The following is an 8,408-nucleotide window of genomic DNA, read 5'->3' as shown; positions in this document are numbered from 1 at the left end:
CCCGAAGTGGGAGCCTGCTGAGACCCATGCTGTAGCTGCCCTGACCGTGCTTTGCAGACCAGGCATCTGTGATCAGATGGACCCTTGACCCAGCGGAAGACAAACCAAGTCGAAAGCATTTGCCAAGAATGTTTTACGGAGGGCAAGTTTTTTGCTTTTTTTTCAATTGTTTGAAACTGTAGATGGTTGTATTTTTAAATTGTTTGAAAATGTAGATGGTTGTATTTTTAAATTGTTTGAAAATGTAGATGGTTGTATTTTTAAATTGTTTGAAAATGTAGATGGTTGTATTTTTAAATTGTTTGAAACTGTAGATGGTTGTATTTTTAAATTGTTTAAAACTGTATCCATTCAAGTGCAAGTTATGCACTGACTGCCAAGTATAATGTGCAGTCACAGATGCAATGAAAGGTATGCAGTGACTGCAAACAGCTGTTTGTGTAGTGACGGGCGTGCTGGACTGGTGCGCACCATGACGAGAGTGCAGGTGATGGTGGCTTTTCAGCCCATATGGTCGCCTGGCTGATGTAGCTGAATGACAGAACAGTGACTGTCCAGCTGATCAAATTTGGTCTGACCACAATGAAACAACGACCTTATTATCTTTGGTGTGCCACCCCCACCCGAGACACTCATATAGCCGGCGGTCATTGCTTCATTGTGATACGCAAGCCCTTTCACCGCGGCAAGGTAATGATCACGAAGGGGGATGGGCACATGTACATGCCTTTTGTTTTTTTGTTGCAGCCGCCTGCAGTTCAGCCTGAAAAATTAGGCAGGCATGTGCACGCCCCATAAAAATTAGTATAGCGGCTGCTGCTAGCAGCGGCCTTAAAAATTCTGGAATCCGCATAGAGTCCTGGACCCTGGTGGTGGTGGCAGAGAAGGCAGTCAAGCAGCCTGCAGGCAGAGATGCTGTGTGTGGGGACTGACTTAGTCTTCGGTCGTGCAATAGCCCTCAGGGATCCATGCCTCGTTCATTTTGATAAAGGTCAGGTACTGAACACTGTCATGACTTAGGCGACTTCTCTTGTCAGTGACAATGCCTCCAGCTGCACTGAAGGTCCTTTCTGACAGGACGCTTGCGGCAGGGCAAGAGAGAAGTTGTATGGCAAATTGGGACAGCTCTGGCCAATTTGTGTACATCCACACTTAAGGCCAGGTAGTCGGCTACCTGCCGGTCCAGGCGTTGGTGGAGGGTGGATCCCGATAGGCTACTGCGAGGCGTTGGACTAAAGAATGTCCGCATGTCCGACATCACCCCGAGATCATTGGAGCGTCCTGTCCTTGCCTGCGTGGACTGGTGAGGAGGAGGAGGAATACTGCCAGTGGTACCTTTATTCCGTTGTACTGTCACATCACCCTTAAATGCATTGTAAAGCATCATTGACAGCTTGTTCTGCAAGTGCTGCATCCTTTCCGCCTTGTGTTGAGTTGGTAACAGGTCTGCCACTTTGTGCCTGTACCGAGGATCTAGTAGCGTGGCCACCCAGTACAGGTCATTCCCCTTGAGTCTTTTGATACGGGGGTCCCTCAACAGGCTGGACAACATGAAAGAGGCCATCTGCACAAAGTCGGATCCAGACGTACTCTCCATCTCCTCTTGCTCTTCCACAGTGACGTCACGCAACTCCTCTTCCTCCCCCCAGCCACGAACAATACCACGGGAACGTGGAGCAGCAGAAGCCCCCTGTGACGGCTGCTGCGGTTGTTCTTCTGCCACTGCCGCCTCTTCCTCCTCCACAGAAACACCTTCCTCATAATCAATCATCCGAGTCTGACTCCTCTCCTTCCCCACACGACTCCTCTTCTTCCTCCTCCTCCCCCCTCTGTGATGCCGCAGGTGTTGAGGAAACCTGTGGTTCGGCTGAAAATTGGTCCCACGACTCCTCCTGCCATAGCTGTTCCTATTCCCGCCCCTCCACAGCTTCATCCACCACTCTACGCACGGCACGCTCCAGGAAGTAAGCGTAGGGGATCAAGTCGCTGATGGTGCCTTCAGCGCGACTCACCAGGTTGGTCACCTCCTCAAACGGCCGCATGGTCCTGCATGCATTTCGCATCAGTGTCCAGCTGTTGGGCCACAACATCCCCATCTTCCCAGATTGTGTCCTTCTACTGTAGTTGTACAGGTACTGGGTGACGGCTTTCTCCTGTTCTAGCAGGCGAGAGAACATGAGCAGGGTGGAATTCCAGCGAGTCGGGCTATCGCATATCAAGCGTCTCACCGGCAAGTTGTTTTTCCGCTGAATGTCCGCAAAGCATGCCATGGCCGTATAAGACCGCCTGAAATGCCCACACAACTTCCTGGTCTGCTTCAGGACGTCCTCTAAGCCTGGGTACTTTGAGACAAATCTTTGCACGACCAGATTCAGCACATGTGCCATGCAGAGATGTCGCGAACCTCCGATTTTCGGTTCGCGAACCCTGTTCGCGAACCTCCACGATAGGTTTGGTTCGCGAAAAAGTTCGCGAACCGCAATAGACTTCAATGGGGAAGCGAACTTTGAAAATTTTAAAAAATTCTACTGGCTAGAAAAATGATATAAAACATGTTTCAATAGCTCTAATACCTGGAGGCACACCTGATTGAGTGAAACACACATCACTGCTGGAGGACCCTCCCTCCCTTCTCCAAGCAAGGTCCTTATACCATTTGACTCAGTTGTCTGTCTACACTAATTAGTTATGGGACAGCTGCTACACACTCTGCTAGGGAGATTTTAATTAGCCTCTTGTGGGCTCCCTCCTCCCTTCTACCTCCTACCGGAGGGAAGAGGGTCTCTTCTGCCAGGGAATTATACTATTTTAAAAACCAGTATATATCATACCATGGCTGGGAATCGAACCCAGCTCTCACTGTGTGGTGGCCAAGTCACCCTAACCACTGTACCACTACAGTAGTAAGTGAAGCTGGCCTAAAATTTACCATTTATGCTCAATGCAATAGAAACAGGTTGCTTACAGGGAACCTTAACTGAGAGTGATATGGATGTTTCCTGTAAACAATACCAGTTGCCTGGCAGTCCAGCTGATCTTTGTGACTGCAATAGTGGCTGAATCACACCCTGAAACAAGCATGCAGCTAATCCAGTCTGACTTCAGTCAGAGCACCTGATCTGCATGCTTGTTCAGGGGCTGTGGCTAAAAGTATTAGAGACACAGGATCAGCAGGCGATTCAGGCAACTGGTATCATTTTAAAAGGAAAAATCCATATCCTTCTCTGTTTAGGTTCCCTTTAAGGATGTGTAGCATAAAAGCCAACTCACATTGGCTGGGATTTGAACCTGGGTCTCACTGTGTGGTGGGCATGCACCCTAACCACTGTACCAACTGAAGCTGGCCTAAAAATTACCATTTATGCTCAATACAAGAGAAAAAGTAGACAAGACAAATAACATTTATATTACACTTTTCTCCTGGCAGACTCAAAGCACCAGAGCTGCAGCCACTAGGTCATGCTCTATAGGCAGTAGCAGTGTTAGGAAGACTTGCCTAAGGTCTCCTACTAAATAGGTGCTGGCTTACTGAACAGACAGAGCTGAGATTTGAACTCTGGTCTCCTGTGTCAGAGACAGAGCCCTTAACCATTAAACCATGCAGCCACTGCTTACAGATATGTAGCCAGACATGGCCTTCTCTTTTGTGTTCAACAGGTGTCCAAAGAGAACCCCAGATAGCCAGGTAGATTCATATCTCTCTCTCTTCCTAACACTGCTACTGCCTATAGAGCATGCCCTAGTGGCTGCAGCTCTGGTGCTTTGAGTCCGCCAGGAGAAAAGTGTGATATAAATGTTATTTGTCTTGTCTACTTTTTCTCTTGTATTGAGCATAAATGGTAATTTTTAGGCCAGCTTCAGTTGGTACAGTGGTCTAATACTTTTAGCCACAGCCCCTGAACAAGCATGCAGATCAGGTGCTCTGACTGAAGTCAGACTGGATTAGCTGCATGCTTGTTTCAGGGTGTGATTCAGCCACTATTGCAGTCACAAAGATCAGCTGGACTGCCAGGCAACTGGTATTGTTTACAGGAAACATCCATATCACTCTCAGTTAAGGTTCCCTGTAAGCAACCTGTTTCTATTGCATTGAGCATAAATGGTAAATTTTAGGCCAGTTTCACTTACTACTGTAGTGGTACAGTGGTTAGGGTGACTTGGCCACCACACAGTGAGATCTGGGTTCGATTCCCAGCCATGGTATGATGTATACTGGTTTTTAAAATAGTATAATTCCCTGGCAGAAGAGACCCGGAGGAGGGAATAGGTAGAAGGGTAGAAGGGAGGAATGAACCCACAAGAGGCTAATTAAAATCTCCCTAGCAGAGTGTGTAGCAGCTGTCCCATAACTAATTAGTGTAGGCAGACAACTGAGTCAAATGGTATAACGACCTTGCTTGGAGAAGGGAGGGAGGGTGGGCGGGCCTCCAGCAGTGAGAGAAGTGTGTTTGGCAACAATATGTCTGTTGACAGTGATATGGAGGGTCAAAGTTTTGCTCAATAGAGCATTATGGGGCGAATCGAACTTCCGCAAAAGTTCGCCTGATGCAGGCGAATGCGAACCCCCAAAGTTCGCCTGGAACCGTTCGCAGGCGAACCGTTTGCGACATCTCTAGTGCCATGCAGGGTACATGTGTCAGCTTTCCCAAATTCAAAGCGGAAAGGAGATTGCTGCCGTTGTCACACACCACTTTACCGATCTCCAGCTGGTGCGGGGTCAGCCATTGCTCCACCTGTTTGTTAAGAGCAGCCAGGAGAGCTGCTCCAGTGTGACTCTCCGCTTTGAGGCAAGACATGTCTAAAATTGCGTGACACCGTCATACCTGGCATGCAGCGTAGGCTCTGGGGAAATGGGGCTGTGTAGCTGGAGAGGAAGAGGAGATGGCAGCACCGCTACAGTTTAACTGACACTCAGCTGAGGAGGAGGAGGTTGACAGCGAAGAGGATGTAGCTGGAGGAGAAGGAGAGGAGGTGGCAGGAGGCCTGCCTGCAAGCCGTGGAGGTGTGAGAAGTCGGTCCGCTGAACAACCACGTACTCCCTGCTTGCTGCCATCGGTCACCAGGTTGACCCAATGGGCTGTGTACGTAATGTAGCCGCCCTGCCCGTGCTTGGCAGACCAGGCATCCGTGGTCAGGTGGATCCTTGACCCAACGCTCTTCGCAATAGATGACACCACTTGCCTCTGAACTGCACGGTACAGTTTGGGTATGGCCTTTCGTGAAAAATAAGTGCGGCCTGATATCTTCCACTGCGGTGTCCCAATGGCCACAAATTTACGGAAAGCCTCTGACTCCACCAGCTTGTATGGTAATAGCTGGCGAGCTAATAGTTCCACCACGCCAGCCAGGGCCGGATTTCCCATAAGGCACTGTAGGCACGTGCCTACAGGCGCCTTTAAGTGGAAGGGGCGGGCCCCAGAATGCCTCCCTGGCGAGCTACAAGGCGCAGCTGTTGTGCTCCCTTTGCACCATGAAGATTTCCCCCTACCGCGCTCCTCCCCGCCTCAGATGCAAGTGTCCTCATGCAGTGCGCCTTTCTCCTCCATCTCTCTGATGTAGGAAGCAGGCAGCGGCGCTCTGTCCCTCCGGTGGCTCTGCATTACAGTGACGGCAATCTTCTGCAGTGTGTCTTTAAGCGCCCTTGCTTGATGAGGTCATCAAGTCAGGACCCTTTCACTACGGAAGGTCGCCGCCTGTGTATGCAGAGCCGCTGCCAGCAGGACAGAATGCCCCTTCCTGCATTCTACATCAGAGGAAGAAAAAGGAGAATGGAGCACAGCATGAGACACCTGCATCTGAGGCAGAGAGCAGCGCTTGTACACCCTGCGATCACACCCTTGCCTGGTACATGCTATTTATTACATACATATACATGGGGGACCGCACTGTTATGTTCGGGCTATGCAGAGTGCAGGGCATTGGGTGACTGACAGTTCATTCCTGCTCCTCTAGGCTCCAGTCATCCTCCCTTCCACCCCCCTCCTCCTGGACGGAGCTCTCCTGGACAGTAGTGATGGGTCGTTCGCGAACGAGCCGGCTCTAAGAGCCGGCTCTTTGAAGTGAATCAGAGGAGCCGATGCTCACTCTGAGAAGAGCCGATGCCTCAGCCGCCCCTTTTAGCTCTGCTTTGCTCCGTAATAAAGGGCGCTGAGGCATTCTGGGAGATGTAGTCCTCCTCTTGCAGCTTGTAGGAGTGTTTGGGGCGGAGCAGAGCAGTAGCAGGAGGGATTGCCTCAGTCAGAGAAGTAGTCTGGAGTTGGCATGGAGACGGGGGCGGGCCTTTTAATCCGATTCTGAGTGGTGTCTAGTGATATTTAATTAAGAGCCGATTCAGAGCCGTAAGAGCCGGCTCTTTAATGGGAGCCGATTCAGAAGAGCCGATTCTCTGAGAAGAGCCGGAATTCCCATCACTACTGGACAGGGTGCATCTGACCGAGTCCTTCTGTAAGCTGACACCTTAACACGAGAGTGGGGCATTTTTTTTTCACATGGTTCATCTTTCTCCCCTCACATCCCTTCTCATGTGTTCATCTCCTACAGTACACGAAGCATACACAGACATGGTGTTTTCATTATGAGCTGAATGAGTTCAGGTTTTTCACTTTGGTTTTGGTTTCTGCATCAGCACTTTCTATGTCTTTGTATTGCTGCTACTGTGTACAACAGCACTTTTATATAAACAACTGCACTTTCTAATTGGTTGTTAGGATGTCTTCCAAAGCACATGACTCTTTATTTAGAATACAGCTGCCTTTGTGCATGGTATAGTTTTTTTCATTAGTTATGTATTATTTTAGGAAGGTGCATGAAATTCTTTTGGCTACTAGTGATATATTAATTGATTTCACTAGCACACCTTGGGGGTCACCTGTGTAGTCTTATGGTGACAGACCACAGCCATTTATATTATTTATCTTCTTTGCTGTGATTATCCCTTTCTGTCACACCTGACTACACTTTCAATTCCATCAATTGCACTTTGTATTGGTATTTTATGCTCATGAATTATAAGGAGAGCATTAATTAAAAGTATATATTATTTGTGCCATCTACAGAGGTGTGTGCATGTGTGAGAGGTGTTTGAGTGTGTATATGTCAGAGGTGTGTTGCATGCGAGTGTGTTTGTGTCAGAGGTGTGTGCATGCGAGTGTGTTTGTGTCAGAGGTGTGTGCATGCGAGTGTGTTTGTGTCAGAGGTGTGTGCATGCGAGTGTTTGTGTCAGAGGTGTGTGCATGCGAGTGTTTGTGTCAGAGGTGTGTGCATGCGAGTGTTTGTGTCAGAGGTGTGTGCATGCGAGTGTGTTTGTGTCAGAGGTGTGTGCATGCGAGTGTGTTTGTGGCAGAGGTGTGTGTCAGTGTCAGCAGAGGAGCTGATATAGTGTATTATTGGTGGGGGTGCAGGCTGCAGCAGAGGAAAACACATTTAAAAAATGCATGCGTTGATGTTTTTTTTTGTTTTTTATTTAAAACACAGCAGTGGGCTCAGGCCCTCAGTGACATGATGAAGAGATTAGAGTTCAGTATATTTTTTACTTGGGGGTGTGACCTGTTGAGGGGTGGAGTTTAGGGCGCCAGAAGGCCTGTGCCTACAGGCTCCTGAGTTGTAAATCCGGCCCTGACGCCAGCTGTCAGACGCCGGGCAAGAGGGTGACTGGCCGAAATTGGCTTCTTCCGCTCAAAGACTTCCTTCACGGACACCTGGCTACTGCTGTGGGCAGAGGAGCAGGAACCGCTCAAGGGCAGAGGCGGTGTGAAGGAGGGTGGCTGTGAAGGTTCAAGGGAGAAAGCGGATGAAGACGATGCACCTGAAGGAGGAAAAGGAGAAGGAGGGTGGCTTGTCTTTTGAGGGGTGCTGCTTTTCCTCAGGTGTTCTTCCCATAGCTGTTTGTGCCTTCTCTCCAGGTGCCTTCGTAAGGCACTTGTCCCTACGTGAGAGTTGGCCTTTCCACGGCTAAATTTTTGCTGGCAGAGACAACAGATGGCTTTGCTCCGATCTGAGACACACACGTTAAAAAATTTCCAAACCGTTGAGCCCCCTGGGGTGATGGCGCTACGGTGGCATCAGCAGCTGACGTTGAAGGGCATGTTGGCTGGCTGGCCATAGCTGGCGATACATGGCGCCGGACACTACCCCCAGCTGTTTCTGAGGATGAGCTCCCTCTGCTTCTATCATGGAGTCGTCTCCTCCTACTCCTGTCTGGCTCCCCCTCTAAACTGTCCCCCTGGTCATCTCCTCTATTGGGAACATACGTGGCATCCGTATAATTGTCATCATAATCCTCCTGCCCAGCTTCGCTTTCCTCAGACAACTCCACAACTGCACCAACTTCAGGTGGTTCATCATGCCCCTCCTCACACATTACGTCCATACTATCGCCACCAAACTCAGACGTATGAGGTGGTGTACCT

This window comes from Hyperolius riggenbachi, chromosome 10 (genome assembly GCF_040937935.1).
Source record: "Hyperolius riggenbachi isolate aHypRig1 chromosome 10, aHypRig1.pri, whole genome shotgun sequence".
Taxonomy (NCBI): Eukaryota; Metazoa; Chordata; class Amphibia; order Anura; family Hyperoliidae; genus Hyperolius; species Hyperolius riggenbachi.
The sequence above is the reverse complement of the archived record's forward strand: the minus strand, read 5'-3'. Positions refer to the sequence as shown.